The following is a 21,172-nucleotide window of genomic DNA, read 5'->3' as shown; positions in this document are numbered from 1 at the left end:
TCCTTTTGTTGACCAAGATTTCACTTTCCTAGCTAGAAAATAATTGCTATGTGGGACTAAAAGAAACACCATGTTTGATTGGAGCAACATCTCCAATTAGGACTTAGATAATCATCACTTTGAAAGGGTACAAAGAACATTGTGTGTTTTAACTTGAGTGGTACATATATGCTCTCCCCTTAATTGGGTGACCAAAAATACAAACCCAATCTTTTCATGCTTTATTTACATTCAAGAATTTAAAACCTTTAGAGGGTCTACCTTCCTGAAGCCTTGAGGGGGCTAGTGAGAAGGGTACGACCCAAGTGGGTAACAGCTAAACCTAAATTTACTAACCCACTATAATCAAATGTGGAGGCTGATGAAAATCCTCTCCAATGGCAGTGTGTATTTGATAGCCTTCCCCTAGTATCCTTATGATGCCAAAATCATTTGTTCTAAAGGTTGGGAAGCCTCTTAATTGAGTTTATCATTTACCATGCCGAATGAAACCTTTACTACAAACCATAGAAGTAGAAACTTTGAGCCGAGTCAGTTGCCATACATTAGCAATATCATAGTGTAAGGGTGCGGAAGAATCCGCCCCCAAAATCACTCACCATACATCTCCCAAGAGAACTATTCAATTGAGGAGCAATCCACTTTGGGTTAATTTCTGGAAAAAGGCAAAAAAATAGGCGCTCTCTAGGGGGTGACACGGTTGTTTGAGCTAAAGGAGTATAGAGTTGTGGGCTATGATATTGTCAATGACCCTTGAATAAAGAGTCTACTTGGTCTGTCTTATTTGTATCCAAACCAGTGAAAAAATCAGGGATTTGAACACATCCTCAAAGAACATACACTAAATTTTTAGCATTAGGATGACCATTGTCTTCATGTGTGCTATGTATTCTTGTCACAAATGTTAAAACATCTTGAAAAAATCAATTAACTCAAAAATCGGTTCAAACAAAGAGGAATCATAAGTGGAAGAGATTTTCAAATCCAACAAAGCACCTTTTCAGGTGGTTATCAACTTTTCAACTATCTTTAGGCAAGACTTTCATCCAATAATATTAGAGTATCAAACCAAGTGATAAAAATTTATCATCCAAACTATCTCAACAACAATATCTAGCTAGGTATTCAAGTTTGTCAAATTTGGTTTCCACATCGAGAAACTTGATCCATATCATTTGAGGTACTTTGTCATAGAGGCCTATCAAACAAACCCTCTATTTGGACTAGTAAGCTTGATTATCAAAACGAAGTATCCATATCAACCAATATCAACATTTCGATCATTTGTATGACTACTCCACGTATTTTGAGAAGAAGTCTTCGTCAAAAGACTAAGTTAAAGAAGAGACAACCTAGTCCTAGGAGCTTATGAAGAGGAGAAACTTTCTCTACATTAACCATCAACTCTTTGTATCACATTGTATCTTCTTACATCACATGCAATTATATCTTCAAGGAAAAACCAACGAGTTTGACGACGAGCCTTTGAGAAGTAGGGTTTTTACTCAGAAGTCAGCATTCAGCCAACGTCTCAACAAAGGGGGGAAAATCAATCTCGCCTTCTTTCCAAAAATTTGCATCACTTACAATGAATCTCAACCCGAACCACCAACTCCACCAAGAGAGGAAGAAATATTAACCCTACTAAGAGAAGAGGAATTCACTTATTTAGAAGTATATTAATGCTCATTGTCACTCGATCTCAAAGAAACAAAGAGTGGGACCCACAACCATAATCAAGCATGAGTCGTAGGGAGTCCAATCCTTTCTATGAATACACGAATATGGGAGAAGAGAAGATCACCAAGGATCTCATCCTACAATGCCAACAAAGGGCCACCTTCCAAAAGCTCATGGAAAGGCTTAAAGAATCAGACAAACAAAAATACCTCCTCATGATAAATAGTAAAGGAGTCAAGATTCTTGAGGATTTTGACATAGAGAATTCAACGAATATGAATGAAAGAATCCCAAGAACAAGCGCAAGGGCCTAAACATTCAATACTTAGAATCAAGAGCACTTGGGAGGAGATGATACCCATGACCAAGACAACACCCTCAATTGAGATGATACCCGTAATTACGATAATATTAGTGAATAAGGGGATGCCAATCATCAAAGGTTCAATGAAGAAAATGTTCCCTTTGCTAATATAACACAACAACTCCAAGAACTCCAACAACAGATGCGGGATATGCAACAAGGGTCCACAACAAGGTACTATTTGGATAACATGTGTCCTTATCCTTTTGATAGAAGGCTAAACATGGTGCCCTCCCCACCAAATTTGGATATACCAAAGTATGACAAATACAATGGTAAGAGTGATTCTCGGGATCACGTTAGGTAATTTTGCACTATGAGCTTGGAGTTTGCCCATAATGATACTTACATGGTGAGGCTATTCTTAAGAAGTTTGGGAGGATAAAAAATGGAGTGGCTTTCAAAACTCGCAACTCCTATCAGGTTATTTGATAAGTTAGTCAACAAATTCATTTCACAATACTCCTATAATATCCAACATGAGGTCACCATGCTTGACATATGAAATACAAAACAAAAGAACAATGAAACTTTCATGGTGTTCTTACAAAGATGGAGGTGCATGGTCTCAAGGTACCCATGTGATGTGCTTGAAAAGGAGAAAATGGAAATTTGTATGGACAATTTGAATGACGAAATGAGTTATCAACTCAAAATACAATGTCCACCTACTTTCCAAAAGTTAATCGAGAATGGAATTCAAGTGGAAGAAGCCTCAATAAAGAAGGGAACCTTGAAATTCTCTAAAGAAGGTGATAGTTCATCAAACAACAACACCTATAACAATCAATACAACAACTTGAACAAATCCAAGTTTTGGACTATGAACAAGAATGTTGTTAATGATGGTGTGGTTTACGCCAACAATGTAAAATCCAAGCAACCAGTGCTAAACTTATCATGTGGGACACCACCCAACAACAATCAAAGAAATACCAATCAAGACACTAACAACTAGCATTGCACTACCTATCAAGGAAACAACACCTATCGAGGGAAAAAAAACAATCAAGGGATCAATAATCAATGAAGCAACACCAGCACTCCACCTCCCTAGTATCAAAGAACATTTACACCATTGAGACAAACCCTAGAATCTGCATTTTGAGAGCTCTTGGCAAACAAACTCACCACATTGCTAAACATAGGCAATTTTGAACCCCAAGTCAAACCACCATAGTGGAATGACTCACACTATTGTGACTATCATCAAAACAAGGGGCATCGCACAAATGAATGCCTAAGGTTGAAAAACCTAGTTCAAGACATGATAGACAAGGGTGATATAACAGTTGATGGCCATAAGACCAATGGTGACCATGAGGCATTCAAAGATCCCCTTCCTGATTATGACAAGGGAGCAACAACATCCAACAACAACAAAGGAGCCCACATAAACCACATCTATGACAATGTCATTAATCACATATCGGCATATGACAACCAAGTGAATGTCATAAAAATTAAAGATAAACAAGAATACGCGTCAGTAAATGTGACAACAAGGGCACAAAAATATGTCTTGAAGGGGAGCACATTGAAAGTAACAACTCTTCCTAAGACTTACTATAGCTTGGTAGACCAATTGCAAAAGATACATGCCCAAATATCGATATTAGAGTTGCTCAAAATCTCACCAAAACATAAGAAAATTTTGGAACAAGCCCTTATAGATACTATAGTTCCAAACAACATGGACATCAATCGATTCCAATCCATGGTGGTACATATGGCGGTGCCTCATAACCTATCTTTTTCAGATCATGATGATGTCTCTTTGAGTCATCCACACAATACCCCACTCCATATCAAATTTCTTGTCTACAAACACTGGGTAAAACTTGTTCTAATAAATGGAGGAGTTGGCCTAAATATATGAACCTTAAAACTTATCTGTGCATTGGGCTTCTCAGAGAAAGCTAATGATCCCAAAAAAAAATCACTATCAAGGCATATGATGATGAAGAAAGGTTGTCAGAAGGAATAGTGGTGCTACCCATTCAGGTAGGACTTATGCAGGACACAATTTTCCAAGTCTTAGACATATACTTGACATATAACATACTCTTGGGTCATCCTTGGATCCATGAAATGCAAGCGGTGCCTTCTACAAATCATCAATGTCTCAAGTTCCCTTACAATAGATAGGAGATCTCAATATCAATCGACACTAACGCCTTTCAGTATTGCAAAACTATGAGAGAAACACAAAATATTATAGTACCACATAATAGGGAGTCTCAAGCTTCCTCATCATCCAATAATCAGGAAAAAATCAACTCTTTGTCCATAGACTTTGAAAAGAAGATGAAGATAAAATACCAAGGCATGGGGAAGTACTCTTTTGAATTCCTATGTCTATCAAAGTTGCCAAATTTGCCAAAGTCCCATGGACAACCTTTGACATCAAAGCACAAAAGAAACACAACCTCTCAAAAAGATTGATGGAAAATATATCCAAGTAGGAACGCTCGCAGAAGAATCAGAAGACAAGGATATCCACAACTGGCTATACAACTATGAGGAAGAGACAAGAGCAACTGCTCTAGAAGTTGCCATCCCCATACAACAATATGGTATGGATTCAAAATCATGCAGAGGATGGGATACAAAGGAAAGGGACCTATTGGCAAGCATCAAGAAGGCATCACAGAACCAATTCAACCACATTCACAACTTACCAAAAACAAATCTAAACCTGGGTATGGCCAACATATTCAGCCTGTACAAAAACAAGATCATCATAATCTCTGACAAAGAAGAAATGTAACACATAACAAGGAATCATGGCAAGAAGTGATACACCAAGCAGCTAAAAGATAAAAAAAAGAGAAAAAGGACAAAGAATATGAGAAATAACAACAGGAACTCGCTATTCAAAGAGAGAAGGCTTCCTATAAACAAGTACATCACGTACAAGTAGCAACGGGACCTGATCAAGCCAAATATGAGCCACAACAAAAAGAACTTTCCATTCAAAGGGAGGAGATTGGTTATGAATAGATCCAAAGACTACAAACAAGTACAAAACTTGATTCAATGCAAGCAACAAAACTTGTATCAATTATCAATGAACTCTTCTCGCCATACAATATTCATGTCAGATATAGTGGTGTAGCCTTAGATAGTAATTCTGAAATGGACTCAAATGAATATGAATGGGATACTTTCTTTGATGTCATTGAAGACATTGAGGTAGATACAATCCACACATATACACCCATACCCTCTAAGGGACAAGGTTTGAGGTCTAGATCATTTGAATTTGGACCACTACATATCTATGAGGCTAGTGAGAATGAGCAACATCAATACAAAATAGGGAACATTGAAGAAAGTACCATCAAAGACCTTCATACCATCATATACTTTGATACATCCAATGACAACTATGACAACATCTCCATCATGGCTCTTACAGTGGCAGACCTTGACCCACCAAACAATCCCTTGTCTCTCATATATCCTGAACTTATAGACTAGGAACAACCTGAACATATTGAGATACCAACCTTTCAAAATGATTACGCTATTATACAATACCTTTGGTCAGTCAACTCGGAAACATGCTCCACCAGTGAATCTCATAACAACATCTGCAATCAAGGGAGTACCAAGTCTCTTAGTTGCAAAATAAACAAAATCAAAAATTGATCTAATGGTGAAAACCTTTTAATGACAGTGTTAGATCATGAAAAAGTAAAAACAAAGGATGCATCTAATGGTGAAAACCTCTTTGAGGCACCTGAGGATGAGAGACTTGACACTCTTCCAAAACATTATCAGGAAAGATCACCAATTTGGCTTGAGCCAACTCTATCAATCAATATCGGCACTAAAGCAGCAACAAGAACCATACATTAACAAAATCACTAACAAAACAAGAAAGACCTGACTTCATCAAATTCTTTAAGGAGAAGCAATTAAACTTTACTTGGTCTTATGCAGATATGTTAGGAGCTGATCCAAACCTCATTAGGCATCACTTATCAATTGCTCTAGGAGATAAACCTGTTAAACAAAAACTTAGAAAGATGAATCCACATGTAGCATTTCTAGTCAAAGCTTAACTAAAGAAACTACTAGATGTCGGTTTTATCTGACCTATAGACTATGCATAGTGGATCTCCAACATTGTATCGATCTCCAAGTCAAATAAAAGCATCTAAATCTGCACCGACTTTAGGGACCTCAACAAAGCTTGTCTGAAAGATGACTTTCCTTTACCAATCATCGATACAATTGTGGATCTCATGGCAGGGCACACGATGTTGTCACTCATGGATGGTTTCTCATGATACAACCAAATAAAGATAGCTCCAGAGGATCGGGATAAAATGACATTCACATGTCATAGGGTACATACTACTGGAATGTCATGTCTTTTGGTTTGAAAAATGTTGGTGTGACCTATCAAAGAGAAATGACAACAATCTTCCATGACATGATGCATACTTTTATGGAGGATTGTGTAGATGACTTTCTATCCAAATCATTCACAAGAGAGGGACACCTGGATGTTCTTGATAAAATCTTTTAGAGATGAGCAATTCAATGTCAGATTAAAACCTAAAAAGAATGTTTTAGGGGTCACATTCAGAAAACTCTTGGGCTACATTGTATCAGAAAAGGGCATCGAGGTGGACCCCACAAAGGTTCAGGCAATCATGTAAATGCCACCTCCAAGGAACATTAATCAGATATAGTCTCTTCAAGGCAGGGTACAATCTATCAGAAGGTTTATTTCTCAACTGGCAAACAAATGTCTTTAATTCAACAATCTACTTCATAAAATTGTACCATTCAAATGGGAGGACAAGTGTGTAGAATCATTCCATCACATGAAACAACATCTCATGAATCCACCTATTTTGGTGCCACCAATAGCAGGCAAGCCACTCGTTCTCTACATATCAGCAACAAAAGTGTCACCAGGGGCATTACTAGCACAGGAAGACTCAGTAGGAAAGGAAAGAGTCATTTATTACATTAGCAGGACATTGAATGGCTATAAACCCAATTACACCTTCATCAAAAAAGTTTTTTTAGCTGTGGTATTCACTTCCCAAAATTTGCAAAACCATATGTTAGCTCATACTATCAAGCTAGTGATGAAGATTGACCCATTAAAATACTTAGCAAAGTCACTCTCATAGGGAGGTTAGCTAAATAGGTCATGATCCTAAGCAAGTTCGCCATTCAGTACATAGAATAGAGGGCTATCAAAGGACAAGCAATAGAAAATCAACTAGCAAAAACACCACTATCATACAAACACCCACTATAGGTAGAATTTCTAGATATAGATGTGATCATCGTTACACCAAAGCAATGGATCTTATACTTTGATGGATCCTATACACAACATGGATCAGTTGTCAGAATATTGCTCGTCACTCCAGAAGGACACATAATTTTGGGATCCTACAAGTTGATGTTCCCATGCACCAATAATATTATTGAGTACAAAGATCTAGTGTCAGGTATCAAAGTAGTCATAGAATGGAAAATCATAGAATTGAAAGTCTATGGAGACTCTCAATTAGTTATCAATCCGATCAATAATGACTATCAGACAAAGGATGATAAGTTGATGCCCTACAAACGCATGGTGGATGATTTTAAGAATTACTTTGTACACATCACATTTGAGCAGATTCCAAGGCTAGACAATAGAGTCTTTGACGCAATGTCCACCATTGCCTCACTCCTACAAATTCCAGACAGACAGAATCATTATGAATTCCTGGTGGAGCAATTATTTTCCCCCGCTTACGACAATTTGGAATCCCAAGTCATTTTTTCCCTAAATAGTTCTGATTCGCCCCTCTATGGAAAGATCTATGCCTACCTCAAAGACAATACTCTTCCACCAAACCTATCTCATAACCAGAAACTTGGCTTTATTCATCAAGAATCCCACTATACCCTAACTGCTGACACGTTATATCGTCGAGGTCTTGATGGTACTCTTCTTTGGTGCCTCGATCGTAACAAATCCAACTCCACCTTACATGAGCTCCACGAAGGTATTTGTGGCACACATTCAAGTGTTCCTACTCTTGCCAAGAAGGATGGGGTATTATTGGCTAACAATGGAAAAAGAATCATACTAGTTTGCTATAAAATGTCCTAAGTGCCAGATCCATGACAATCTTATACATACACCAGCACAGGAGTTGCAACCATTCACTACATCATGGCCTTTCTGCTAATGGGGACTTGACCTCATAGGAAAGATTCATCCTTCCTCATCAAATGGTCACAAGTTTATCATTACAGCCATCGAGTACTTCACAAAGTGGATTGAGGCAATCACATTGACTACAGTTACCGGCAAGCAAATATCCTCTTTTATCCTGAATTACCTCATTTGTTCGTGCAGCATTCCTAGTTCCATTATCACAAATAATGGATGACCTTTCAAGAATCAAGATGTGCAAGATCTTTGTGAACAATTCCATATCTAGCATCGCTTTTCAATACCATATTATCCACAAGGGAATGGCCAAGCAGAGGCCTCAAACAAAACAATCCTGAAGATCCTCAAGAAGATAGTGAATGATGCTAGTAAAAATTGAAATGTCCAGCTTAATCCTTCACTTTGGGCATACATAACAAGTATCTACACACCCATAGGAGCTACACCATACTCATTAGTGTATGGATCAAAGGATATCCTACCTATTAAGGTAGAAATTCCATCGCTCAGGGTATCATTGAAAGGTCTCATTCTAGGTGAAGAGAATTGAGTCAACGACTGCAAGAGTTAGAGCTGTTAGACAAGCACCGACAACGTGCCTTTGATCATCTCAAGGAATATCAACAATAGATGTGTAGAAGCTACAATCACAAGGCCATACCAAGAGCATTCAAAATTGGTGATCTAGTCTAAAAGAAAATCTCCAAAATCAATAAGATCGAGAAAAGAAGGGGAAATTTAAACCTAACTGGTTGGGACCTTTTGTCATTATATCAACTTATGGATCGGGGGCAGATTAGTTATCAACTTCAGAAGGGGACGTACTTCACGAGCCAACCAACAACATCCATCTGAAGAAATTCTACACTTGAGTTGTCCAATGCACAGATCAAGCAAAAAAAGCAAAAAAAAACAAAAATTATCTAAAAATCATCACTAGGGTGAAAACCTAGTAAACAAGCACCTTGTGGCATTAAAAAAATCAACAAATCAATAAAATAAAAATAAAAATGAAAAGCAACTCAAAAAGTGCAATAAAAACAAGTGGTGAAAACCTAGAAATGAGCGTTATTTGTGATAAAGAAGCTCCTCTATCTATCAGTACTCATATCATATCTTGGCTCCATCTTATCTAAGCTAATAGCCATCCCAAAACACTTATAAATGCAGCATTACCTAGACATACTAAGCATAATCATTGTCCTTGATTATTTGAATCATATCCCACCATGGCTTGGTGATCAATGTACATATCCATATCACAGTAGTATCGGCAATAAGGGGCAAAATCCTGACCTCACTGAGGGCATTTCACCTTCTAGGTTTAGACATCATACCAAACATATAGTAAGACAACAAAGATAAAAACAACTAACAGTGAACGTCGTAACATGAGAGCACAACCATCAAGGACTTAAATTGATTTCAACTAAACAAGAGATCTATTTGCAACAAGTTTTATTTGACAAGAATATATTTTAGATAGCATGCATGCTTACTTATGGTTGTTGATTTTTTCTTATCATGTCTCCTAAGAAACTCAAGGATGTCTCCAAGACTAGAGAAGCAAAGAAGGAATGTGATGTTTTCTTTTTCTACTATTTGGGAGTGAAGCCTTCTACTATGCAAATTTGTCTTACGACATGATCCGATGGCATATCGCTAAGACATTTTCAATTTGTATAGGACTAAGGTTAACTCTTGCCTATTTTATGCAAGCAACACTCAGGTCATCTTGGTTCAATTATACCTCGACGCTTGTGTCATCTTGCAATATCAAAATCCATGTAAGTTATACTCGAGTCATTATGGTTCAATTATGCCATGACGCTTGTATCAACTTTCAACAAATCAAGGCTCAATGATGAAAAAAGGGAAGCACAGGAAATTTGATCAAAACATATGGCAACATTGAGAACGAGAATGCATATTAAGCCTCGCATTAGCTGCATTATCATTATCATTTTAATCTGCATTTAGTTGCATCTTCATGTGTATTGTCATTATCATGATAAGGTTGCATTTAGTAGTCATTTTAATATCATGTTAAGGTTGCATTTAGGTGCATTATCATTTTCATATCATGTTAAGGTTGCATTAGATTGTATTATCATTATAATTTCCATATCATGTTAATGTTGCATTAGATTACATTCCCATAGCTCATTTCATATCATGTTCCAATCACATTTAGTTACATGTACATTTTCATATCATTTTATGAGTGCATTAGTTACATTATCATATTAAGCATTGCATCAGTTGCATCTCATATCATATCATTATCATTCTCATTTTACATCTTATTTTCAAGTTGCATCTCATATCATATCATTATCATTCTCATTTTACATCTCATTTTCAAGATACATCTCATATCATATCATTATGATTCTCATTTTACAACTCATTTTCAAGATAAATCTCATATCATATCATTATCATTATCATTTTACATCTCATTTTCAAGATACATCTCATTCTCATTATCATTTTCATTTTACATCTCATATCAAAGTATATTCACATACATGAGCATTACCATATCAAATAAAAAGAACACAAAAAGAACAAAATCATGTTAAACGCATTCACATAATCATCCATGTGATGGTATGATGAAAGAATAAGGATCCGGTCAACTACTGAGAGGGGGGTGAATCAGTAGATAGAAAAACTGATATAAACTTTCACCAATCTCATAATCAACCTCTCAAAGTAAACTATAAATTCAATATTGTTGTCAGAATAAACCAATTGATTGTTACAATAGATTAACAGTAAACAACTTGAAACTCACAAACATCCAAATACTTTTACTAACATAAGTAAAACCTTATTTCATATTGTTGTTGGTTATCGTGACTTATCAAAGTAGATTAAGTAGATAAGCAAATCGACCATAGAAAACATAACCACAAAAACATTCACCACTTGACACAATATTTTTGACGTGGAAACCCAAATGGTAAAAACCACAGTGAGATGAGACTCATAAGATAACTATCTAAACTCTTCTAAAGTTCGCCCTGTTAAGAGCCAAGCCTATTAAAGCTTTAAAAAAAGTCATGTTAAGAACAAATCCTATTAGGGACCACCTGGCTAAGGGATTGACTATAATGCCATGTTAGAAGGAATACCCTATGAGGAGTAACCTCGGTAGAGGATTTGAAATCCAAGCTAATGGACCACTAGGTTAGAGGATTTAAATAACACTAAGCTTGTTAGAGCTTACCCAGTTACGGGATTTCAAATTGTTGTAATTGTTAGAAAACAATAGGGGTTTGTTGATATGTTTGAATAGCACTACACTTTTTTGTTCAGATCCTTTGTATGCTCCTATCTGTCTTTACACAAACTGCAGATACATCATCTAGTTTGACAAACACACACTCAACTGAAACTTTGCCAACTCTAAAACAAAACAACTCATTGACCTTATAAACAAATCAATACGTTAGTAACACAACAAAAACCTAATTCTCTCATAGAGATTACAAGCAAGTCAGTTCAAGTATGACCATTGGATTACATAACTATCTTTGCACATCATTCAAGAACGCCTCAACTGCTCCTTGATCACCGCTTAATCAAACTCAGTAACTCATCATGTGCTTTGCATTACATGCAATATACTTGTTCATTCCCTAGACAAAAATTACTATCTCAACACACCAAAACACTTTAGAACTCTCTTCATACAATATCCATACGTTTCATAACCATTACCGCTCATCATCAGATCATAAACCAATACAACCAATTCACCAAAATTAATTGGTTAGGGTTTATCAAATCAACAGGTAGGTTTTACCGGTTCAACTCTCCAATACTCAGCAATACCGGTTCACTCTACAAACTTACCTACCAGTTACATTTCCCTTCACTAGCTCTTCCTACCGGTTACAAAACAATATTACAACAATATCATTACTAGTCAATTGACATCAATGACAACATAACATTTCATTAATAAAATCTTCATGAAAATGCCAACACCATGCATTACATTTAGCAACACAATAAAAGGCATGCATATCACCTGCAAAACATATAGTTAAGCATGATCATCAAAACATAATAAGCATATCACCTTCAAAACATATAGATCATAGCATCACATCATTACACACATCACATAGGCAATCATCTGCATTATAAAAGCAAAAGTCATATAGATCATGCATATCATATAGCTCATCAAATAAAGGCATCCATAACATACAAAAGCATATCTAGTATCGTATCATCATGCACATGTGTGACACATGGTTATCCAAAGGAAAATCAAAGATATAAGTCAAAAAAAATCATCAATGAAACAGTAAATGACCAAAGCCTCTGAATATCACATCAATAACAAAATCCATGAATCAAGAGACATCAACATCTATCAATGAATCAAGGTGTATCATATCAAATCAATCAAAATGCAATAATGTACATCTCGAGAGAATCATTAAAGATACAATGATGTGTTTATATAATCAATAAAATACATCAATGGTATATCATCGTCATGGAGGAGGCTAGGAGTGGTTGCCTCTTGAATCTGACTATCTGGCCCCTGCACCTGCACCACCATTAGGAGGATCTCTCCTAGGGCCCATCACACCCTCACTACCTCCTCATCTCTGGGAGCCCCCATGCTAAGAACTGGCAGCATAACTAGGAGCTTGCTACTCTGGGGGCACGGCCTGAAAGTACACAGTCCTACAATAGGAAGCCCTCTTTGTCTAATCAATGAGACTCCTAATGGTGTCCCTTATGACACCCTTTGCACCTACTTGTTGTAATGTTTGCATTGTCTCCTCTGTGCGAACTCACTTCTCTATCTTTGTATCCCTCTCAACTATCAACTATGCTACTTGTGCCTACAACTACATGATCTGTCCCTATGCTTATACTCATTGAATCTGAAGTCTTTGCACTAAAGACTGTAATCCTGCTATCTGGGCCTACTGCTAATGTGAAGGAACTGTGATCCAAAATGAGGGAGGCCGTGGTGCCTGTGGGACCTGTACTGTTGGTGCCTGTGAAGAGCTCGCATATCCTATGGCTAGCGGGGGCATCTCTACCCTCCTCTGTCATACCAATGGATGGACATCCTCCTCATCATCATCATCATCAAATCCCATGCTGCCCAATCCTACTCTCCCACCACCCAACTCCTCCAACTATGTCTCCTCATCAAATCCATGGTCAGAGCTCTCCTCCTCATCACCACCTCCAACTACTACCATGGCCTCTAGATGTACAGGCCCTCTGCAACCTAACATTTTTCACAACCACAACTCCTACCCCTCACCTCCTGGCTGATGGATCCTCCTCCTTCTCTCCTCTCTCCACCACCATCCCCACCTTGGCCCAAGTGTCCTCTGCCTCGGCCTAATCCCTAATCTCCCCCTCGACCTCTCTTCCCTCTCTCTACACCTCAGCTTCATCGTCCCCCTCATCTTCCTCCATCACCACCATCATCATCATCATCATCATCATCATCATGTACCTCCTCAAGTGATGGTATCAACTCTCCTAGCCTTGTCAATTGCGAGAATTGATGGCTTGTCATATACAAGGCATAATCCTAGAGCATGCCCACATCAGTCACTATCGGCCTCATATACCACACAATAAAAGGAAGAGAGTGGAACTCTGCACGGGCTATGGCATAATCTAATGGTGGCCCCCACTCTGCTCTCTCTCCTTGTATAGTCTCGCATATAAGGCTCTCCCTGTGGTATCGTTTGTGGCCGACCAAACTGTCAATATACTCGGGACAATAGGAACCTCTCTACCACATAGGGTGTCTACCCAATCAAATATCTACTCTATAAAAAAATGGGAACCTCTGTAGCATCCTCCAGCCAGGGCTCACAATCCAAATATGGGTGTTAGACCACTACATCCATGTCATCCAAAACATGCCTCCAATACTCTAACATCCTGAGCATCAGCTAAGAAGTTGTCTATCTATAGATGTAAAGATAAGGGTATCCCACTAGTCAGTATCTCTGGACAATGGGTTGTGTAATGACTATATGCTCCCTGGCCCAAATCTGAAGCAATGTGCACCCTGCTGCTAGACTAGACCCTCGATCCCTGTCATATACTATCTGGTGTAGCTCATGACATAGGTGGGCCAAAACACATATCCCCCATGCATACCAGGTCCTCTCGTACCATCTTTCGAAGCACATGGCCCCATCCAATTGACAACCCATGTGATCACCTATCTGGTAGAAGGAAACCACCGACCAATCCAGCTATAACTGATGGAAGTGGGGCATATCTGTCCACCATCTCCTACCAACTCACTAAATATCTAGCAATGAGGGGATCACCAAAAATTTCCCACAATGCATCAGTCCCTCCAATCTCCTCCACATCATATACAACCAGCTCACCTGTGATCAGAATCTAGAGAATCCGATAGACATCCTCAGGAGTGACTTTGATCTCTCATGTCAGCAAGTGAAAGGTATTATGCTCATTATGCCATTGCTTAGTTAAGGTCATCAAAAGTATTGTGTTCTTCCAATAGGAAGGCATAAGCAATAGGTGTATCAAACCGCACACCTTGAGCACTGCTCGATCATCATCCGTCAATCGACTGTGCAAGGAGAGTGTCTTCGAGTATCGCTCTCAAAGCTTTATAACACCTAGGTCTACCTATATCAACACATGAGTACCATATTAGTTCCACCTATTCTAAGAAATCAAACATCAACTCTCAATCAAACAGGGGCACCTATAAAAGTGACGATAGTCACGATATCACATAAAGAATTCCAACTCAAACACTCTTGACAACTAAGTGGGTTCAACTTAACCTATCTATCACAATCAAGTCTCATATCAAAATCAAGAATCATATCAAAATCAAGTTTCATATCGAAATAAAGAATCATATTGAAATCCAATTTCATATCAAAATCAAGAATCATATCAAAATCAAGTTTCATATCGAAATCAGGTCTCATATCAAAATCAAGTTTCATATGGAAATCAAGAATCATATCAAAATCAAGTTTCATATCAAAATCAAGTCTCATATCGAAATCAAGTCTCATATCAAAATCAAGTTTACTATCAAAATCAAGTCTCACATTGAAATCAAGTCTCATATCGCAATCAAGAATCATATCATAATTAGTTGAATCAATCAATCCAGGACACATATCAAGCATCATATCGACAATCAAGTTTGACCCATATCGACAATCAGTTTGACCCATATCGACAATTAGTTTGACCTGTATTGACCTTTGACCTATATTGACAATCAAGTTTGACCCATATCGAATCAATTTGACTCATATCGACCAGTTTGACTCATATTAACCTTTGAACCATATCGACACCTGACTCATATCAACAATCAGGATCCATACCAACGTGACCCTTATCAAATTTGAACCATATCGAACACCGACTCATACCGACTCTAGACCAACTTTTTGACATCACGCATCTCAATGAATGCAATTGATGCATATCAACACATCGAAAAGGTGCAAAACATCCTAAAAAACCTAAAACATCAAATTTGCACATGTCAAAATTTTCAAAAAACTTAAAATTGTTGCAATTTCACTAGAACAGTCGATGAATGTGCTAAAACATATGTGGTGTACGAATTAACGAATGCACTATTTAAATCGACAAATGCGCTAATTAATTTGATAAATGCGCTACGGAAAAAATCAAATGCACTATATCATACGGCAAATGCGCTTTGAAACATGACAAATGCACTACAAGATATTATAAAAAAATTGAAAAAATGCCCTACCGTACGAGCGGAAAATTGGAAAATCTAACCTAAAAACATGAAAATCTAGCTAAAAATTCACACAAGAGGGTTAGAAATTTGAACTTACTGGTGGGTCGTACTTTGTTGGTCGCTAGTAGCGCTCAACTCGCTTGAATCGATGTTTGTGGTAGGGTGGCTCCATTTCTTCTCTCCTCTCCAAGCTCCAATCTTCAAATGCCAAGTGCACAAATGAGGTGGAAATGGGCCCCTTGAGGGTTTATATAGCCCATGTTGATGCAGGCGACTGTGTTGCTTTGGTGGACCTGTGGGGCATGTATGCACTATGCCCATATTATATCTTCAACTTTTTTCACTATTCTTTTTAATAAAATTTATCGGCAAATAAATATCAAAATATTTCAAAAAAATCAAAAAAAATCAAAAAAAAGTTAAAATTCAAACATTTTTTATCGTCCAAAAATTTCAAAAATCATCGTGCATCACGACACTGCCCCACAAATCGTATTTTTTCTCAATTTATCACCCAAGGAGGCATATCGACATCAATTTCATATCAGTCTCATATCGACACCAGTTTCATATCGACTTTTCATATCGAATCAATTTTCATATCCAGGGCTTCATATCGACAATTTTGACAACACCATATCGAGAATTTTGGCTACATATTGAGTGTTTTCTTTGAATCAACATGTGGTCACACATCACTTCAAAGAGAGGCAAAATGTAGACACCTAAAACTTGCACAACTAATTAAATGAATTTTATTCATTTAATCATCATTTATTCTCCTATTAATCAGACTAAGGTTTAATTAATATCCCTATTCTTCCAATCAACCTATTAATCAAATTCAAGATTTGATTAAAATCCATTTCTTCTAGCCTAACCTATTAATTAAAATACAGTTTGATTAAGTACCCTCTATCCATTTAATTGAATAAATCTTATTTATTTAATTAAAACCCCTTTTCCCTTTTAATTAAATTTACATTTGATTAAAATCCCTTTGCATTTAAATAAATCATTATTTATCTGTGAATAGTCCCCCCACTTGCAAAATCCTACAAATGCAAGTTGCACCCCGCTTGGCTAAAATAAATCTTTTATTTTATCTAAAAATACCTATTTTCCCCCACTTGCATTATCCTACATTTTCCATTAGCATTCTAATATTCTTCTAGAACCCCTCTAACCCCTCATTAATTAACCTAATTCCTCTAATCATGTCACATCCCTAAAATGGGAGAGTCACTTCTCCAAATTTTGGGAAAGTCTTCAAAATGTGTTGAAGACTCTACCTTCAACAAGTTAACTTGTTGAGTCTTCCAAACTTGTAAGGTTATCTAACTTTCAACAAGTTAATCTCCAAAATCTTCAAAGAGCATTTAATGCCTCTTACAAGATATCATCCTAGCCCATGATGGTTCCCTTTGGCCATCCCTCAACTTTGCACAAGAGTTTACCTCTTGGAAAATAGCATGCTCCCTTGGATAATGGCATTATCCAATGATGTCATCCCTTGATGGTATCCCTAATGCTTGCTTAGCATCCTCTCAAGTCATCTCAAGGTGAAATTTGTCAATTTGGGATTGGTTTGAATCCCCCTCATGGATTGATAACTTTCAATCCTAGCCCTTGTTTAGATTGCTCAATCTCAACCATCCATTTCTCCATTTTCTCTATAAATAGAGCTCATTTCTTCAATCTAAGGATCCATTATCTTTTGCATCCATATTATAGTTATTGTGTTGTGCAAGTTATCAAGGAGCTACAATTGTTCATCCTCAAGCATCTACGCCATCCTAATTGCATCATAGTTTAGATTATATCATGTTTTAGATTATCATTTAGCTTAATTTCATATCAATTCCATAGCATTCTCATATATCATCTTCATCTTAGCTTAATTACATCACTTAATCTTTCAATTTGGAAATACACCTCCATCTTGCATATCATATCAATAGTTTTTCATCTAATCGCTAGGATCTTAGTTGCATCCATTTTCATCCTAGATCACATCCTTCAATCTCATTCTTTAGGTTGTAATCTAAAAGATCAAGTTCTCTTCCAAGTGAGGGCCACCTTTAATCTTGAAGATCCTTGTAGATAGAGGACCATGAGATAGTTTTGAGCAATTTGATTTAATGAACATGTTTTCTTCATTTAGAGTTCTTGATATAATGTTTCATGGGTGCATTTGATGTTTTCTTGTTGTCTTCCGGGCCTCCAACATATCAGGTGCACAATATACACATATATATACATGTGTATGTATACACACATGTATATATATACACACACATGTATATATATGTCTGTGTATACATACACATGTATATAGTCTATATATATACACGTGTATATATATGTTGGCCTTGTTTTGACACCACCAAATTTGAACTTTCGATGAGTTGATTAGGCCTATAAAGTGATGATGCCATATGATTCTTGTCTCCATCCTTGTTTGGAGTACTATTTATAGTTGGGTTCATGTAGAAAGGAACAATGGTTTGAACAATAACCCTCCTCCAATTCAATTGAATTCTTGGGAGGGATGATGTAATTTTCCAAGAACCATGAAAATAGCTGAATTTGAATATTCATAAGGAATGATGCAAATTTGAAGCATTTTGTGGCACAATCAAGACAAAACAACATTGGTCTTCAAAAGTTAAAAGCTCTTCGCAAAATGTCAATTGCATTTTTTAAGTCATGGAAAATTTTAAAACATCATTTAAATCCTCATCAACTGTTTAGGAAAGAAGTTGAGAACTAATATCTATGACTCCAAACACTTACATGGAAGATTATGTAATCTTTCAACAATAAGAAATTCATCGGCAAGTTGACCATGTCTTCAAGTAAATTACCAAAATGACATCCTTATCAGCAAGTTGCTTCTCTTTACTAAAACACTGACAAGTACTAACCTAGTGCAAACTATGAAGTTGCCAAAAATTTGCGGCAACAAGTGTATTTCATTACAGAGGCACCATTAGTAAGTTGGCTCAAGTTAACAAAGAAACCGATGCACTTGGGTTCATTATCTCAAAGTAAGAATTAAAATATCAGCAACTTGAGGCACTCTCAAAATTCATCGATGGGGTGAAGGTGTGAAGGATAAGTGAACTATATCGGCGAGTTTGTTTATTTGTGGAAATCACCAAAAGGAAGAGCCAGCTATGAGAATTCATATTTCGGCAACTTTGTCATTTTGTGTAACTTGTCAATGCATTTAGAAGTTAGTTAATATAACTAATTTTGAAATGGATGAAAATACGCATGTCGGCCATTTCGCTAAGTTTCATAAGTGTAAAGAGATAGACAAACTTATGGCTACCACCAAACATGTCGATAATCAAACTATATATGAATCGACATTTTCAGCCAGTTAGGCAAGAATCCAAAGTTGTTGATGAATGAACACTCTATAAGTTTTCATTGTGAAAGAAAAGGTTGAAATACAAAGTTGGTTATTATAACCACCTTGTTATAAGGATAAGGGAAACTTCTCACGGATACCATTTCATCCTCCCTACCACGACATGAAAGATTTAGAACTAGTCATGGGAATCCTTCAAAGAATAATGGAAGGAAGATTTTTGGTCAAATACTATAGTTGAAAATGCTCTGGTATAAATTCATGCAAAATGTGGAGTCATAGACAATGCATCTAATTGTTCGACAAAACTCCTCATATTGATGTCATCTCATGACATGCGATGATTGCACTAATTGCATAGTGTTATGTTGAGTGACTTTTAAACTTTAAAGCTTATACGATAGGCAAGTGTAAACCTAAGGTTTGTGCACAATGGGAGCTTTTGAATAGGTTATAGAAATGCATGTAAAATGTGGAGGATAGCTAATACATTTGAATTCTTTAATAGAACACCCCAATGAGTTGTAATCCCATCAAATGAAATGATTAAAAGATTTATAAGAAACACATTCAGTGAAAAATTTTAGAAACTTCAGACACATGCAATTGATAAAGGACCCCTAAGGTGGATGTATCACATGGACCGCGAGTGATTTTTCAGAATGCCTTGAGGGAGAAGAGTATTGTGTCAAGGAATGGAACGAGATGATTGTAGAGTCTACACAAAATAAATTGATTGAAAATGTTCAATAAAATGTATTTGTCTCACAACCTCTACCATCACTTGCTTTATTGAGGATGTATTTTTTTGGTGCATATAGAAGATAGTTAATTATTGCATCCTAGAGAAGACGTATGAATGTTTGACAGACTCCTTTGAATAGACACCAACTCATGAATAGATGATTGTAGGAGATGCTCAAATTAAGTTGCATTGGATGTGGTGTATGTGTGGACATTCTCTCTTGGTTCATGTAGATTTTACATGAATATGAATTGATGATATTAAAAAATATTTAAAAACCTTCATGGAAGCAAATTTGGTAAGTGTAAAGTTCATTCTACAACCTATGTCAACATCCTTGAAGCCCATGTTAAAGTGAAGTATCGATATCCATCAAAACATGAAAGGAGATCCGAAAGATTTCATACAAATGTGTAGATAATGAGTATAAAGATATAGTGTCTAACATTTTCCAGCATCTTCTCGCACTAGAATGAGTGCCTTGAAACATTAGCCATGCTACAATACCATGGTATACATGTTAAGATAACATGTGTGATCATCAAATGTTCATGATGACTCTGAGTAATTTAGTCAAATACTGTAACTTTGGTTTCTCTTCATTAACATCAAAGAATTTTTTTGAAGATGTCTTCAAAATCACGGTAGTTCAAATGAAGGGTAACATATAAGAATGAAGACAACGTCAAAGTAAAGAGATTCGAAAGGTAGGGTAAAATATGTGCCTAATATTCAATTTATAAGAAAGAAAATAATATTCAAGCTCAAAGTTGCTAGAAACTACAATTTAAGTGGAAGTTGTGACACCTAAAGAGTATTTAGGAGGTTGTGTTAGTGAGCTCAATTTGTCATGATCAAATCCATAACTTTAGTGATAAGAAAAGATGACTAAATCTCATTAAGGAATAGATCCCAAAGGTATAGATGTTCCAACATGTAGCTACACTTTGTAGTGTAAGCAGAGAGTTGATGATGAAATGGTTACAAAGACAAAAGATGTGCAGATGAAGACATGGAGG

The sequence above is a fragment of the Cryptomeria japonica genome, chromosome 11, assembly GCF_030272615.1.
Source record: "Cryptomeria japonica chromosome 11, Sugi_1.0, whole genome shotgun sequence".
Classification (NCBI taxonomy): Eukaryota; Viridiplantae; Streptophyta; class Pinopsida; order Cupressales; family Cupressaceae; genus Cryptomeria; species Cryptomeria japonica.
The sequence above is the reverse complement of the archived record's forward strand: the minus strand, read 5'-3'. Positions refer to the sequence as shown.